Source organism: Electrona antarctica, assembly GCF_951216825.1.
Source record: "Electrona antarctica genome assembly, chromosome: 11".
Taxonomy (NCBI): domain Eukaryota; kingdom Metazoa; phylum Chordata; class Actinopteri; order Myctophiformes; family Myctophidae; genus Electrona; species Electrona antarctica.
Window position 1 is genome coordinate 16,994,599 of NC_136792.1, and position 18,001 is coordinate 17,012,599.

The following is an 18,001-nucleotide window of genomic DNA, read 5'->3' on the forward strand; positions in this document are numbered from 1 at the left end:
ACCTACAAGCTCGTAGCACGCCACTCGGTGGCGCGCTATGAGCTTGTAGATCTGCTATTTTTCAATAGCTAAAGCATAACATAATGCTAACACCAAAAGGGGTTCCCGCCCAGAATGGGTTAAGGCAGTGAGCAAAGCTTTTAGATGCAATAACAAACCTTTTACTTTTATTTGTTTTGTATGTTTAAATGCTAGCTTCATTCTTTCCAAAGATAACATCCGCCTTGTTCAGATGCAGGTGCAAGACAGTGACAAAATGCATGCAGCAGCAGTCATGAACAAAGATACATGAACAAAGATCCCGCTCAGCAGGTTCAGTTTTATTTTAATTGACATGACGTTTCGGTCCCTCTGGATCTTCACACTCTTGATGAAAGTCCAGAGGGGCCGAAATGTCACGTCAATTTAAATAAAACTGATGCTGCTGAGCAAGAGCAGAGTGCGGGATCTTTCTTCATGAATCATTGTTCATGATTGATTACTTCCGTTTTAATAATTAAAGATAAAAGTCATATACTGTAGGGTTCGCCAGTTGTACAAATGGGTCGGCCAGGCCCATTATCCCCCTTTCTAGCCTTTGCTTTCCATTTATCCACACTGTTCATTCTAAATATAGCATAAAGAAGATATAAATGGTAAATGGTGCATTTATATAGCGCCTTTATCCAAGGCGCTTTACAGAGATTGTGCATTACATTCACCCATTCACACACACATTAAATGATAAATGGTGCATTTATATAGCGCCTTTATCCGATGGCAGCGGAAACCATGCAAGGCACCAACTAGCACATCGGGAGCAATTAGGGGTTCAGTGTCTTGCTCAAGGACACTTCGACAGTAACTCTGGGGGAGCCCGGGTTCGAACTGGCAACCTTACGGTTACCATCCAGGCACTCTACCCCTGAGCCACCGCCGCCCGTATATATCTTATATCTTTTTTTTTCTTCACCAGAACTGTCACACATGGATGCTTGTACCTCTTTCTCAGTGTATAATGCCACAAAATATCAATGAAGTTAACTTGTAAATTCATAAATCAAATACAGAACGTATGCAATGAGACAATAGGGTATATGCACAGCAGCCATTTTGGCAAATCGTAAATGGTGAATTTATATAGCGCCTTTATCCAAGGCGCTTTACATAGATTGTGCATTACATTCACCCATTCACACACACATTCATACACCGATGGCGGCGGAAACCATGCAAGGCACCAACCAGCACATCGGGAGCAATTAGGGGTTCAGTGCCTTGCTCAAGGACACTAACTGACCCTGCTGTTTTTTTACACCATTGACCCCTGTGGCTTATGCTCATTGACCTATTGACCCCTGCAGATGCCGGCCATTCACACCACACACACACACACACACACACACACACACACACACACACACACACACACACACACACACACACACACACACACACACACACACACACACACACACACACACACACACACACACACACACACACACACACACACTTATTAAATATTCATTTAACCCATTTTGACCCGAGATCAGATTCTAAAAATGTCTTCTACATCCTGACAGTTTTCTGGAAAAGCTATGTTTCTATGTCAGTCGTCAAAAATAGCAGACCATATGATCTATGAGCTTGTAGATCTGCTATTTTTCAGACTCTAGGGCATAATATTGACACAAAAGATTGTGAAATAGCACAGGGACTTACAGCTATGAACGTAATCAACCTGTTCTACTGTATATCTCTGACTTTTATAGAATCCTGGTCAATAGTAATTTACACAAACTTATTCTGCAACAAAAGAGTTCGATCTTGGGGGAATGGAGTTAGAATGTTTTAGAGTTCTGAGGTGTCTAAAATATTGAAATAGTGATAAACCGCATGGCACTGCGATATAGTTAATCAAACCTTGTAATAAACCTGCTATGTGGGGTATTGTTTCAAGAACCTCAAGGCGGTGGGGAATTATCAATGGGTAGATCTTGTATGCATTTTAGATACATATCAAGTAATACAAGCATCAAAGCCTTCTGTAAGTAGAAGCTATTACATGGATTTTGGCCTGTTGCAGATTTTCAGCTAAAATACAACAATGATCTCCATTTTTGTTGCTTTGAGCTAGGCTGGCTGCTAGGGTGTTTATTAGTTTACTTACAACAACGTGGATTTTCTGTACTCTGTGCTTGTCAAACTGGCAGTCCTCCTCCATTACAATGAATCACCCAAGACAACTTGAGTTTTTCCATGTATTAGTTTGTATCCTCAACAGTACAATTAAATAACAATAACGTGTGATGATGGAAAATGTGTCTTTCAAACATTTGAACTACTAGTCCTTACCCGTTCGAATATATGAACACCAAATTATGTACAATTTGAGTAATACGATTTAATAGATCATATTATTGATGTATGTGCCCCCTAGAGTTAAAAATGGAATTGCATTTGGCTGTCGGTTGATTAAACCACCCTCGGCATGTCATTCTCCTCCCACTAACTGTGGAAGGCGATTATGGCCGAACGATACGGATAGGTCCAGATATCATGTGTACCGATGTTTGTGAGATTTGGACAAAATCTGTAGGTGGAAGAGCAAAAAGTGTGTTTTGAAGAAAATTCTAAATGGTGGAAAATCTTTCTAGACGCAAATGGACTTACGGTTCTGTAAGTGCTCTGTTATAGCGCCACCGTGAGGCTGACAGATGTCATTCTTTTGCAATTACTTTTTGTAATTATGAACCTCCTCTCCAAGTTTTGTAAATTACGGTCTCCAAGTAAATAATAAACTTGAATGGGAGTCTTCGAACTTCCCCATTATAAGTGAATGGAGAAATGTAATAACTAATACATTTAACAAACAGCGTTACATTTGTTACATTGAATTGCCTTGAGATGCCCTGCATAATGGGATGAAAGAAAGAAAGAAAGAAAGAAAGAAAGAAAGAAAGAAAGAAAGAAAGAATATCTATTGCATGCATACAGTGAAGAATATCCCAATTCCTGTATAGTATACTTGCATCAGATCACCAGGAACAAATCCCTCTGAAAGGATAACCAGTTAAGAGGATGGCAAGAGAAATATTCTTCAGTCTGTAGACTTCTCATCTCAGTCTGGGATGCAGCCAGGGTTCAGCATGTACAGTACTTTGTATTAAAAGCAGACAGCTCTCCAAAAAGGGCAAATACAATGCAGAAGTGTCAGGCTCTGTACAACCTGCTGCACAGTACTATTGTGCAGCAGGCACCTAACCTTTAATGGACAGCAGGCAGTTGGTGTAGTCTAATGTGGAGTCTGCCATATATGTGTTTTTGTGCAACAAATCAATATGAAAGGTTATAACAGGACATAATATGAAGCATTACAAGGGTATTTGTTTTCTCAATATTATATTGTACCGAGAACTGAGTTTATCAAATATAAATACTATATAAATAGCTTGGGATGGGAAAAAACACTATACACTTTTGGGTATGTGGCCTAACCGCTGTAAGATATTATATTCGTATGCATTATTCAATGGCACTATAACTATGATATGTGTTATGCATTTCAAGTTTTGTATGAGAGCTTATAGGCTTCTTAATTGGTTTCTTTCCTGGTTTCTCTGACGGCCTACAGAGACACGCCGTTGAGGTAGAATAGCATTAATAATGATCAGACGCAGCAACTGAAAGCCTATTCTAAATCAATGTCACCTCCAGGTAAATGGTAGACGTTGCAATTAGTAGTGTACATCCTCACTGAGTGGCTGGCCATTATAATGTGCATAGCTATAATTTCCCATCTGCAAGATATCATATCTCTTTCTTTAAATGCTTATCTAGACTAGGTATTGACACTTAACACAAGGAACAACCGTTTAAAGAGGTGCCAATGGCAGCATAGCCACATAACAAGGGTTCTTGAGTGACACAGGTGCCATGGGTAATATGGCCATCTAATGACCCACATTCTCCTCAGTGGGAAGCGGAGGCCGGCTAGCATACCTCCAGGTTCTAATGATTAGGTGTTGTACCTTATACTGTATTCTCCACAGAGATTGACATGCATTCCCCAGCAGAATATATGTGTCAAGCCATTAGAAGCTCGATATAAGTCAAGTTGTGTTTATGAGCCTTGTACATACCGCTGGGCCCAACTGGTGTATCTCATATCAACCCACATTCCACACAGGGTTCTTGGAAGTGATTAAGAGCACACTAGGGCTGGGCGATATGACTAAATCTCATAATTATGCTATTTCCGTGCTCGGATACAGGGACATACACACATAGCCACCGCTGAAGTGCCCTTGAACAAGGCATTGAACCACTACGATGAAATGTGTTCTATGAGCAGGGCCTGGCTGGAAACAAGTTCTTGAGCTTAGCCCAGATACCCTGGGTAAATATAGATTTCATTTCATTTCATTTCAGCTGTCTATAGTGGTTGCACCACTCAAAAAACAGGAAAAGAACACTTATGCCAATATCAAACTTTACAATATGTAAAATCACAATATCCAGTCTAATTATATGAATATAATACTGATGCCCTGCCCATGCACAGAGGCCTAAAGCAAGTACAAAATGAATACAAAATAAAACATATAATAATAATAATTATTATTATTATTGAATGTTGTATTATTATTATTATTATTTATTATTATTATATATGAATTAAAAAGCAAAAATAAATAAATAAGACTTTCCCATTCAGACACAGAAGTACAGGCTTATGTTTGCATTAAATTGTCTAATGAAAAAAAGAATACCTCATGTCACTCACTGCCACACAATTGTTTCAGTTCATTTTAAGCTCTGTGTAGGGAATCAAAATCTTCTGTTGTAGTGTAGTTTGTTAAACACGTTGAGAAGATTAACAATGTTTAATTGACTACAGGCGATAGAGTGAGAGACAACGCGACCGCGTCGTCAACTCTCCATGCCCAGCTGGGCGTATGGGTCGAGTTTTTTTTTACATGATGACTTAAGTTAGCGTCTTGTGTTGTTGTTGTTGTTGGAAGCTGTTGCTGAATTAAGGACTTTTCAGATGGAATAATTTATTTGGAACAATAAAACAAGAAGACACGCAGCAGGAGGACTGCACAGGTAAGAGGAAAGCGCTAGAAGACTACGTTTGCACCCAACGGACAAGCTAAATTGTCCAACTGTGTAAAACATGAGTGGCTCACACAGTTTATCAATTTGACCCAACATGAAACCTGCATTTATAACAGTGAATGGCCGGTTACTTTAGTGTTACTCCGGTCTGAATCTTGTCAGCTATCATCTCCCTTCATGTTTGTTATGAAATAACAGCACAGCGTGGCTGGGCGCTGTGACGTAAAATACTGCCGTAATGCGACACGATGATATAAACGATAGATAGAGAACATTTTCTACGATAGACATTTTCTATCGTCTCTATACGATATATATCGTCATATCGCACAGCCCTAGAGCACACTACGACCACATCGACATTTATACAGCGACAAGAGTCTCTCTCTCTGTTCTCCCCCCCCCCCCCCCCTCTCTCTCTCTCACTCGTGACATCCATGTAACACCTACCCTTAACCATCACTACTGCTCTCTACACTTTATCATCTTATGCCAGAAGTAGTCCCATGCACTCCCACCAAAGCCAAGAATGATACTACTCTTGGCCTACACATCACTCTGTTGAGGGGCAACGAGGTGCAATGTTCCATATTCAGATTTTGTGAAAGTGAAATTTGTGTTGCTAATAAATAAATAAACTAGTACAGTACGGTCCTCAGAACACATGCCTGTTTGTCTACCCAGGACTGTCTCAGTCATGGGGTGCAGCTGTCAGGACACAAGGATATTGAGTTTGACAGACGGTGCAACTGTTGGAGATGCGCTTCATAGAGGACCCTCAACATGCGATTGCATGATTAGATGTTGCGTTCATTATTAAATGTTCACGCAAGGCAATTACAGGCAAAAGGTACGGAGAATCAAAACCCTGTTTGACAGTCATTGTCACATGGCTCATAAGACCAATTTGTGCCTTATTGGTGGGAAAATAATTACATTAGGCAATAAACAAACAGTGACATGTGGAGCATTTGTGGCATCCCCTTTGTGGAAGTGAAATGACTTTTGGCTCTGCGTTGTGGAGAGGCCCCTCTAGTTTTACTTTGGTAGGCTATAATTCACTAGTCATGGAAGTATTTAGTGCACAGTGCAAGCTCTTTGCTCAATCCACATCTTAGACATTAAGTGGTGTATAAACAGACATTATGTCAAGCTTTCTGTGGCTTGTATGTAATTTATCTTCAAGTTTACTTACTTACTTTACAATTTGTGATCCCCCCCCCCCCCCCCCCCCGATCATCCAAACTTAGCGATCAACTGAATCGGGTGGCTAAGAGTCTCACAAATCGTGTATTGAAAGCAATAGGCTATGTGTCCCTGATAAAGTCAGACATGCTGACAGGACAGTATTGCATCAGTATCAGATAGTCAGCTGTTTTTTCAGAAGTCTTATTCATTAACCCCTTTGAATGCAATGCAGTACTCTTGCACAGCTTTGTACTTTTATATTTCATTGTTTTATTTCTGTAATCAGTGTAGAACAAAATATATTCACATTGACTTGATAACAAGTCCTATATTGTTATGCTTGTTTTATTCATCCAAACATTTCACTTTCCCAAATGCCCATCATTCTCATGGGGGTCGGTTAAATGAGGTTCTACTGTACTAAAATACTGCTGCTTATTCTGTAGTTTTGTAAACACACATGAGAATAACACTTTCATTTCTCTCTGTGCTTTGGTGTTTATTACATCTTTCATCTTTTTGTCTAGTTTCATTAAGCATATTCAGTAATCCGTTACAGATGCTTTGATAATCCTTAGATTCTTTATTTCAGGCAAAATGCCTTATGTTTACTTGTCAGGGGCACAGCTTCAGGGAGGGCGGGGGCTCGGGAACTCCAAGGGACCAACCAGCCCATCACATTGAGCTTTATTTTAATGTTTTTCTTTTGTGGCTTTCGCCTTTATTTTATATTTTTTATAGAGGGACAGACAGTAGGTTGACAGGAAATGGGGAGAGAGATGGGGGAGTGACATGCAGTAAAGGCCGTCGGGATCGGGAGTCGAACCCGAGGCACACTGCCAGACTTGGACTACCGGCCAAGGTGCCTGGACCGCTGAGCCACGGCCCAGGCCATTGAGCTTTATTTTAGGTTAGCACAGAGTACTATGTATATCTCTTGCATACAGTACAGGAAAGAGTCAAAATTACGGACATTGCAGCATCATAGTCATATGATAAGAATCATGTTTTTGAATATCTACAACCAGATCAATGAGTTCATGAGCTTGTAGATCTGCTTAATTTAGATTTTAGAGCAGTCGACTTACTAACCATAACTGTAACTGAATTGCTTCTGTAGTCCATCATTATAGGTTTATCTACCAACAGATGTCAATGTATGTATGTATGTATGTATGTATGTATGTATGTATGTCAATGCATTGTTGTGGTCTCAGAATATACAGTATTGCTTTTGCTCTTCATATTCTATTCATTCATATTTATTCATCTACATGTGTGCTGTGCACATACTGTACACATGTCTATAACCACTGACTGGACATGCAAATACAATATATTTTATTTTTATTTTTCATTGTAACTGACCTAGATATAATTTATTAAAAACAATCTAACTGCAATTACTTCTATAATTTGATTAATCATATAATTATTAATCATATACTGTATCTTCTATAAGTGGTTGGGTAGGTGTTGTCAAGGTGACCACAGCATTCGCAGTGCACCTGTCAGATATCTCTCAGCAGTTACTGAGGTTATGCTCAGGGGGTTTGAGTGTTTGCTCAGACCAATGAAAAAGTAGGGGGGGCATTGCTCGTCACTTTTGGATATAAACACAAAGGTGGAGATAAAAACATACTGACTAGAAAAAAGAACAAGCAAGCACCATCTAAACTGCCCAAAGTAGATGTATATTTTGTTCACCCACATCCTCCACCTGTTGCCACTCTAGATGAGCTTGGCATAAGCAGTGATTCATCCCCATAACTATCGTTATCATCATCGGAGTCAAGGAGACAGATTAACAGGTACAGTACAGTGCCAATTTTTCTAAATATTCTAGTTACTTATAATGTACACTACAGTATTGCTCATTATTGTCTCCACCAGGCCGAAGGCATGTATAGAGTATGTTTTGGACTCAGTCCGTCAGTCTGTCCGTGTGTCCATCCGTCTGTGTATAGCTAATCTCCGGCACCGTTGGCCCGGTCGATGCCAAACTTTACACACACACTCCCTGGATGCCAACGATGAACTTTTGCCTTACATTTTCCAGAACGGCCTGTTATAGCACCACATGAGGCAGATTTTCACATTTTTACCTATAAGTGCACCGATCTGCGTGAAACTCTGCATGCAAACTCCATAAAGGCCAAAGAAAAACCTTTGACCTGCATTTTTCACATCAGCCTTTTATAGCGCCACCAGGAGGCCGACTTTTGTAAAACTGTTTTTTGGTAAGCAGTATCTCTATAGTCATGTGACCAAGACGGATCTGTCCGATATTTCATATTCCATCCTAATTGGCCAACATTGGCTTCCAAAGTTTGCAGGATTGGCCCGTTTTGAACAAAAAGCCTTTTTTACGTTTTCACACATTGTAGGCCGTCAGAGAACATTTTCACACACTTTCCTACTAGGCTGAGGAATAAATCCAACCCTTTTCACATTGGCCTGTTATAGCGTCACCAACAGGTGGATTTTTGCAAAACACATTTTTGGAACAAAAACAAATATATTATAGCACCACCAGGAGGCCACAATAACCTGGCCAGGCCTGGTGGAGTTTTTCTAAAAATTGTAAATGGTGCATTTATATAGCGCCTTTATCCAAGGTGCTTTACATAGATTGTGCATTACATTCACCCATTACATTCACCCATTCACACACCAATGGCTGCAGAAACCATGCAATGCACCAACCAGCACATCAGGAGCAATTAGGGGTTCAGTGTCTTGCTCAAGGACACTTCGACACTAACTCTGGGGGAGCTCGGGTTCGAACTGGCAACCTTGCGGTTACCATCTGGCCACTCTACCCCTGAGCCACCGCCTCCCCTCCTTTCTAGTTGTGTGTTCCAAAATGAGATGGTCCCTGTCCATGGTGCTGAACTCTTACTCTCAAATTCTTGTGAGAAAAATGCAGTAAGGCTTGTGCGCCCTGCAGTTACTGTTATATACAGTACATGAATGGTCGTACTGTATGTCAACGTATTATAAATCAAGCTTATAGGACCGTAATTTGCCTTTTTATTCTTCTACATAAGGATCAATAGCTTAGTTGCTATTATTCTCATTTTTGTAGCTGATATCAGTCCTGATTTCATAATGCTAACACATGACACCAGCACCCTGAGCAGCTGTTGTAACACAATGCAACAGACTGGCAAGCCAGAGAGACCCCATTAATCTCACCCTGTAGCCCGTAAACGTAAAGCAACCTAGAAAGCAGAAACCTCCTCACACATCCACTTTGAATCTCTTTATTATTTGTTACCTACCAAGATAACGTGTGCTACAGTTATTTCTCAACTGTATTGGCAATACTATACATGGAGATGTTGGCAAATGGCAATAATGCATAAAATTGATAGAGTTCCACAGCCAAATTCATTAGGAAAACACATGACGCCAGTATCCAGAGCTTCTGTTAACATCCTGCAACACTTTGCAACACTTCACATCTTTGGCTGTGAAGTGATGAACCTCGCTCAATGCAAATGCTAGTAAAACAAACTGTTAATTACGATCACAAATCCAATAAGGCTCAAGAATATCAAGCCTAAAATAAACTTCACTTACGTCACGCCCATTCCAAAAATAACTTTTGTTAAACCATTATAATGCACCATGCAATATGGCCTGGCATTTAGAAACCAAAAATCAGCCAGGTCACTCTGCTCACTCTGCTGATAACCCTGACTTCCAACTAGGGATGTCCCGATGACGTTGTTTTGCTCCCGATCCGATTCCGATTATTTGATTTTGAGACATGCCGATACCGATTTTTCCCGATCCGATATTTATATTTATAGAACACGTTTATGCCATATCACAATAGTACAATATCGCAAATCAAAGACAATATCCAGTCTAATATCATGATATGGATATAACATTGATACTAGGGATGTCCCGATCACGTTTTTTGGCTCCCGATCCGATTCCGATCATTTGAAAATGACGTGATCAGCCCCGATTTCCGATCACCCTATCCAATCGGGACAACCCTATAATTTCAACATTTAACTGTGAATAAAAGTTAACCAAGCCCCTGGCCAAGCAGGATTGCTTTGCTCACTCCATGAAACTTTGCCAATTTATAGTGTATACGTTTTGAATACTCCATAACCAACGAGGCACCTGTCAGAGAAAGGAACAAAATCCAGACCTTGTGACACCTTTTATGTCATCTTACTGCATAATTTCTGACATGAAGCCCACCGCTGAACAAGAACATCCAGTCTCAGTAAGAGTAAAGTAGGGCGTATGTGGAAGGTGCAGCTGCTATTCAGGGGTTTCTTACAGCCCCGCAAGCTGCTGTATAAGTAACACATACTGTACTGCATGCTCTGTACTGATATAGCAACTCAACTGGTCGATGTCCCGTGGTATCTTGAAAAGGTGCAGATAATGCCACGCGGGATGCCTTGCCCCACCTCTGTGTAATGGATTTACAACCAAGGTATCTCCATGCCTGCATGATGCATCTCTTACCACACATATCTTTAAACGACCTTGCAATGTTTAGCAAGTCACTTTTCAGAAACAATCCACACTTTCAACTGCATTACCACGCAATGTTACTTTGACTCTGAAGAAGAAATAAAGACATCATAAACTGCACTGTGTTGGTGTACTGTGTTGGTGTACTGTCAAATGTCTGTATCAAGAATGATATATAGTAGCCTACATGAATGGACGAAATGTGCAAGATGAAGATCCCTGGCAGGTATAGTCTTTAAAAAATATTAGATATTGTAATTGTAAATAGTAAAGACGTTAGACCTATTACCATACAGACAATTAGCATAATGTAATGAACACAAATTATGAGAGGAGGAAAATAATTATTGGCCAGGCCCAGCAGTCATTCACTGTGCCATAGCCATGCAGTTATAAGCCTAACAACAGTGTGTGTGTGTGTGTGTGTGTGTGTGTGTGTGTGTGTGTGTGTGTGTGTGTGTGTGTGTGTGTGTGTGTGTGTGTGTGTGTGTGTGTGTGCCCCCTCTAACACACATTATAAGGCCTATTCCAACCGTAGGCTAGTCTAGAGCAGCCTACTAGGGCTATAGGCTACTGTACAGTCTGATATACCCTCCAACCTCTAAGTTTGTTTAACACTCATCTCGATATATTGGTATAGTCCGTGGGATACATAATTAGGCCTACAAAGACTGGTAAGTGGTAAACAGTCTTGTTAGCAATCAGCATCACTTGGCAAAGGGTTATTCTGCACTGATGACACTGGATTCCGCTGATATTTAGTGAAAGTCGGGCACTCGGCGTCGTGCTGCTGATGCAGACACGCCCGTGCCGTGCCATAGTGAAAGCTCAAAGCTCGGCTCATTCAAGTCAAGTCGCCTGCGTTCGTTCGTTGTAGCCTGAAGGCTTACACTTGTCACCATCATTTCCCCCTCCCATTTAGGTAGCTTAAACACATCACAATGAGACTATGACATTATGAGTGCGCGCGCTTTGTGTTCGCGTATTTCGTCGGTTCCTTGTGGTAATTTGATGTGCCACATTCCGCTAGATGTTTAGCAGTCAGTCAGTCTGGTCCACACACAACCAATAAGCAAGCACATTGCCGTTGCCCTGTCCGGCTGTCCCTGACAAACTATAAGTAGGCTATAATGGCCCAAATAGGCATTAATTAATGTCCAACTCATTTGATCACTTATACCCATGATTAGCAGATTATTCAAAGAAACAAATACGTCAGATTATCAGATAGATAGATAGATAGATAGATAGATAGATAGATAGATAGAAATATTCTATATAGAATATTTTTATTTACAACATATGTTGTGCAGGCAATAGGCACTAGAACAACTTTACCTATAATGACAGTTCCCACTATCACCCACCGTCAGTATAGCCTATACAATTTCACATGAGCCACCATATCCAAACCAGAACTGATAGCCTATCAGTGCACACTTTATACGCTGCACGCATATTAACAAATAGTTTATACATTTTGCCTAGTACTTTCCCTCTATGCGGCATAAATGGCCACCCTAGGAACAGTCAGTCTGATGTGAAGTAGCTTATTATTACTATAGCTTTGGCATAGCATGTACCCTCAACACTCAACGAGTCAACATCTGTCTGCCGTAGGCAGCCATGACAATTATTTACAAAAAGTGTCAGATTAACAAAAACTCCATTGTACACATATTATTGACTTACCCCAGCCAGTGAAAGTGGGCTAATACAGCAGATGTTGATGGGTAGGACCCATTGAACATGATTTCCACCCTCCAGACATTGTCTTAACGCATTTCGAGATGCATTCGCGATGGTGCACAATTGATTCCGCAATCATAAAGTCTTCTTCTTAGCCTTGTTTCACGATATAATTCAAAAATCCATTGGACGTGAGCGACAATAGCCTGTACATGAAAGTGTCAGCAGGAGACAGTAGACAATCTCCCAGTTACCTGCATCGGGTTAAAGACCCCACCTTAATTCCAGTACGATCCAAGAGATGAAAAAGATGAGAGCCAGCCGTTAGAATGAAAAAGAAAAAGAAAATCCAAATCCAAAGCTGTTGAGTCCGACGACATGCAGCGTCCGAAGGGTAAACGCGTCACTATGTTAAACACTTAGCCCATTGGATTGTGTCACAGGAATATGCTGCTATACATATATTTTTCCGATATGACGTTTGGCTCGAATGGGATGTAAAATCTGGATGTAAATCTGTAGTTTAGACTCATGTGAAGCTGTTCCCTCGCCTCGAAGCCACTGAGACAGACGCATTGGAGGTTGGCGTCAAATTCAGACACGCACACGCACGCCGTCTTATTTTCCAATCGAAATAGCCTTATAAGCGTAATATCGTCAAGGTCGAGAACTATACTGGTGAACAACCTACCGGTATATGCGTTCCCCACTGATTATGCTATAATGTGGAGGTGTAGACTTAACACACGCCTTTTGACTATTGTTTTGTTTTCCGATACTGAAGCAATTTGTTGTCGTAACTTCCCTTGTCTGCAGCGCATTGAAGGAATCCCAGTTATCCCACCCACGCACACATGTTTTGTTTCTTCTTCCTAATACTATGCATGCCCATGCGAGCAATTAGTTACATGACTTGGTTTGTCCACTCCTTCAACGAAACAATGCGGTCGATTTCTGCGGGCGAGGTGGAATACAATCTTGCTGTGTACCAGAGAACAGGCAACCTTGCAATGCGTCTGTACTCATGCAGTCAGCATCCTTCCACTCCCACCTGCCTAATATGGGAACGATATCATGAATACATGTTTCCATGCAATGATTGCAATCATATCTGGGGCAAATGCAGAGGAGAGCAAATAAAGTGCAATGGATATTTGCTGTTAAGAAACAATATTGGCACCTTGTGAATTGTGCAGCATTGCAGCACTCGAGCACTGTGATGTAATTTGGGTTTTAATTAAACCTATACAAAACGTGTGATTTCTACTGTAATGACACAATTTGTGGTCAATTTGCAACACTTCTGCAGGAGTTGTACCTTATACTTTGGGATATGCCAGTATGGACCAGCACAATGGTGCTGCATGCATTGAGGGGTTTCTTTGCTGCTCTAAAAAATAAATGAAAAAAGTAACCTAAAAAAAATACCTGCCATGTCATCAGCATTATTCACAGGAACATAACATCGCTTTTATTTATTTCCCCTATAATCTGAAACAATCCTTGTATTACAATTGGCTACAGCAGCAGTGTGAATAATTTGACCACCAACATGATTCTGTCCCAAAGACAATAGATGGTTTGTGAGTGTGACAGTCATGGCTTAGACTCAGAGGGAAAGAGGGCCACCCCTATAGACTTTCTAGGGCCCTATAAGCAAGGTTTGGTTTTGGGTCCCCTTCACTCTTGCAGTGCATTTTCACTCCACAGAACCTGAGGCTGCAAAATGTCTTATGGATGGTGTTATGAGCAAACTATAGGCATAATATATATGCAAAAACTAAAAGACACTGCAACTTGCACAGTATTAAAGGGATATTTCACTTTCAAACATTTTTGTGTTATTTCATCATCTACTCAGGCTTATGTGAACACCAACACCCCGGACAGTTTTTAAATTACTTGATTCAGTATTTAGATATTTGATATTCATTTTAGCTGCCTCGCCCCTTCCTATATACAAATCCATTGTAACTTCCATCTCCATTTTAACCATGATAGATTCATCAAAAATGTATATTTATTCGTTTCATTAAAAAAAAAATCACACCCGTGTGAAGTGAGGGGCGCTCTTATCATCATACATCATAATACATCATCTCATTCCGGCCAATTAGAATTTGCGTCCTCACCTTCATCTTCAGTTTGTAAATACATCAAAGATGCGAATATAATCAATTTCTAATGGATGCCTTGGCCTGGAAGAGAGGTCATCAGGTGGTCTCCAACCTTCTTAGAGTGTTTCAACCCTCAACCACTACACTCTCCAGTTGGCGGGTCAGCATTGATTGGCCAAGTCACTGCCCCTCTCCTCCAGGCTTCCAGCTATAGACAAGTCCACGGAGGGGCACCCCGGGCGCAGCCACCACCGAGGTGCAACCATGCAGCACCGGGAGAGAAGGCCACACCCTCTCTCCTAGCTCCCTTTGAGTCAAGGGAGCATTATCTGCGCCTGTGTCACTGTCAGTTGTCGTTGAATCTGTCCTATCAATGTTTGTGTTTACGCAATGTTTGTGTTTACACAAACAGGGCAAAACTGGCCATTCATTATTAATGGCATTTAATGTTTGTTTTAGGACAATGTTTGTGCTTACACATACCCTCAAAGCTGGACACAGCCCCCCTCACGTATTAGAACGTATCAGTCACCAGAACCAAGGACAGGTGTTTCCGATTAATCTAACGTGGTTAAAATGGAGTTTGGGCCTGGGCCCAAACTCCAGTGGTCAGTGGTCCAGGCACCTTGGCTGGCAATCCAGTCTGGCAGTGTGCCGCGAGTTCGACTCCCGATCCCGACGGCCTTTACTGCATGTCACCCCACCATTTCCTGTCTGTCCCTCCATAAAAAATATAAAATAAAGGCTTAAGGCAAAAGAAAAAAAATATTGTTTGAAGTTACCGTACAATGGGTTTGTATAGGAAGGGGGCGGGGCAGGTAAAATGAATATCAAATATCTCAACAGTACTGAATCAAGCAACTTAGAAACTGTCTGGAGTGTTCACATAAGCCTGAGTAGTGAGTAGACAATGAAATGAACCAAGACAAAATTAAAAGTGAAAAATCCCTTTAAATATGACTCAATTTAAAGCCTGCGTGCAAAAGTATTTCCTCTTTGATAATGATCCATGGTTGATACAGTTGCCGATGTTCTTTTGTTCCAAACACTGTAGCCTACTGTGGTGACATCCAACAGCTCATTAAAAAATACTGGCTTTGACTTTGTCACCTCCCATTTGAATCTTACCCACGCCCCCCTCCCTCCGATAGTCAAAGAAAAGAGCTTCTCTCCCTAGGATCTGTGCCTACTGTTGATACGCCTGGGGAAATCTACACCCAATCAATGGGCCTGGACGCCAGAGAAAACCAGCAGTAACAAACCTACGTCCACTGCTTTGAAAACCAATCCCAATGATACCTTCTCATAAGGAACCAAAGTCTTTGTTGGTTCTGTGATGCTGTTATTTTTTTTAATTTCTACCTAGTTTTAGCGTATGTGTGAAATTTAGATGTATAGTATCTTTGATCGGTATTCCTATCTGCCCGTCTCCACTCTCCTTAAAGGAAAATAGTGATATTTTTGATCATCGATTTAAAAAATGCTTAACAATATACTGTTGCAAAATATATCTTTTTACATGTATCAATTACATGGATTATGAAGAAGCTTCACATTCTCTTGTCTATTTTCCCCATTTCCTAGTTGGTGTATTTATATTGGGTGCGACACACATGTTCTGAGTGACATGATTCAATATGAAGTCAATGTGAGGTACATGGTCCTGTTACGTTAGGAGTCCAGCTCCCATTTGACCGCTCGTGCTTGGGTAGCACATTTGAACATATACCTGTTATTTCCAGAATCCATATCCATTAGGACCATATAGAAGATCAGCTGAACAAACACATTTTCCAGTGTCTGTGACCTTACATTGATTTTGTTTGGCTGTAAGAATGTTGAAATAAAGACAGTTCTGTACAGTATATGGACAATGTCTTCCAATAGACATGAGGGCCAGGGAGGTGCACAGAACAAGAGAAGAACAAAGCAGTGATACCCGTTTGGAAATATCACAACCAAAGATGTACATACAGGATCTGTTCTCATATTACCAATAATTAATGTAACCAGTATCTAGTGGTCTGCACAAGCACAGTGGTCTGCACGGGCACAGGGTCAGAATGACCAGGATAGTTTTAACATGGCCCCCAAGTTGTGACAATGAAACATTCTTTACGTATGACAAACCTTCTTGTTTGAATAGCTGTCTATATCCTCTCTAACCGGTTTAGTTTTGTATTTGTCCGCCTGTGGTAATCTTTGTAAAAACTATTGGTTTTAGGTGGCCGTACATAAATTCACTGTGCCACAGAACCCGCTATAGATTTGGAGTTTCACAGTATGAATTATATGAGCCCTTTAAGAATGAGCATGTTCATGAGGTGGGTGAACACATAGAGTAGAGCTCATGTGCAGAATACTGATAGAAACTGAAAAAGAGCTACAGGCGAGGCCATTCTTCTATTTATGTCAGCCTACACTCCATGGGCTAAAGATCCCTCTCAGAGTAATGCACTGTAAAGTGATTGATTGATATGATATTGAGGAATCGGCTATCTTAACTGTCTTCACTCACCAAAGTGATGAAATTACTGTACACTGGTCTTTGAAAGCATAATAGCGGATTAGGTCAGTGCATCCAATTTAAAGGAAACTCGCCATCTCCTAAAGTGCAGGGCATGAAGGAGGGAGCATTGCACTCAGAACCAGCATACGGCCGGGCACTAATATCTAATATGCTCAGAGGGCATGCTTAATTACCTACAACATAGGCCTATTACAAGTAGATGTTGCCCAATCCAGATGCACGTGGTTAGAGGTTCCAAAATGCCATTTTGACACACCATTGTTGCCCCCGCGCACTATTTTAACAAATTGCTCAGATCAATTTCCATTAAGGACACAGAAATCCCCAGTTTCTTCTCCATGGCAGAGCCCGGAGGACCAATAATGTGATGTTCCATCAGTTTCTTGATGCATGGTCTTCGTGTGCGTGCGTGCGTGCTGAGCTGGGATTAGGAATAGTCTTGACAATGAAGCACTGTCTGCAAGAACAAAGCATTATTAGTGGATCATGGGTCCTACAGAGAGCCCAGCTGTCCTATTTTCATATATGAGTGAGCACTGAACACATACCTGCACCTGCATGTGAACACAATTGTGTAGATTTTCCTACTAGTTGCATAGAAATAAAACATATGTGTCCTCTTTTCCATTTTCACACAATTGGAATTTGTCCTCTGCATTTTCCCATCCTAACAATTAGGAGCAGAGGGCAACTACTGAACAGCACCCAGGGAGCAGTCTGGACCTCCTGAGCTGCTGCTACCCATTATAGTTGGCATGTTTATGTTAGGTACAAACACTCAAAACTGGCCATTCATTGTCAATCTTGTTTACAATCTACAATATTATGATACACTGACAAGCCCTGTTTTAATTTTAAACAGTTG

General features: G+C 40.9%; 1 protein-coding gene across 2 annotated transcripts in view; it reads right to left on the bottom strand.

Annotated features, from left to right (window-relative positions):
- LOC306932384 (leucine-rich repeat and fibronectin type III domain-containing protein 1-like) overlaps nt 1-13,023 on the bottom strand; it is a 173,130-nt gene extending 160,107 nt beyond the window's left edge. For both annotated transcript variants that reach the window (XM_079514177.1, XM_079514176.1), the window contains exon 1: nt 12,493-13,023. The gene's annotated coding sequence lies outside the window, so the exon portion shown is untranslated. The remainder of the gene's footprint in view (nt 1-12,492) is intronic.
- Between the last annotated feature and the right edge of the window lie 4,978 nt (nt 13,024-18,001).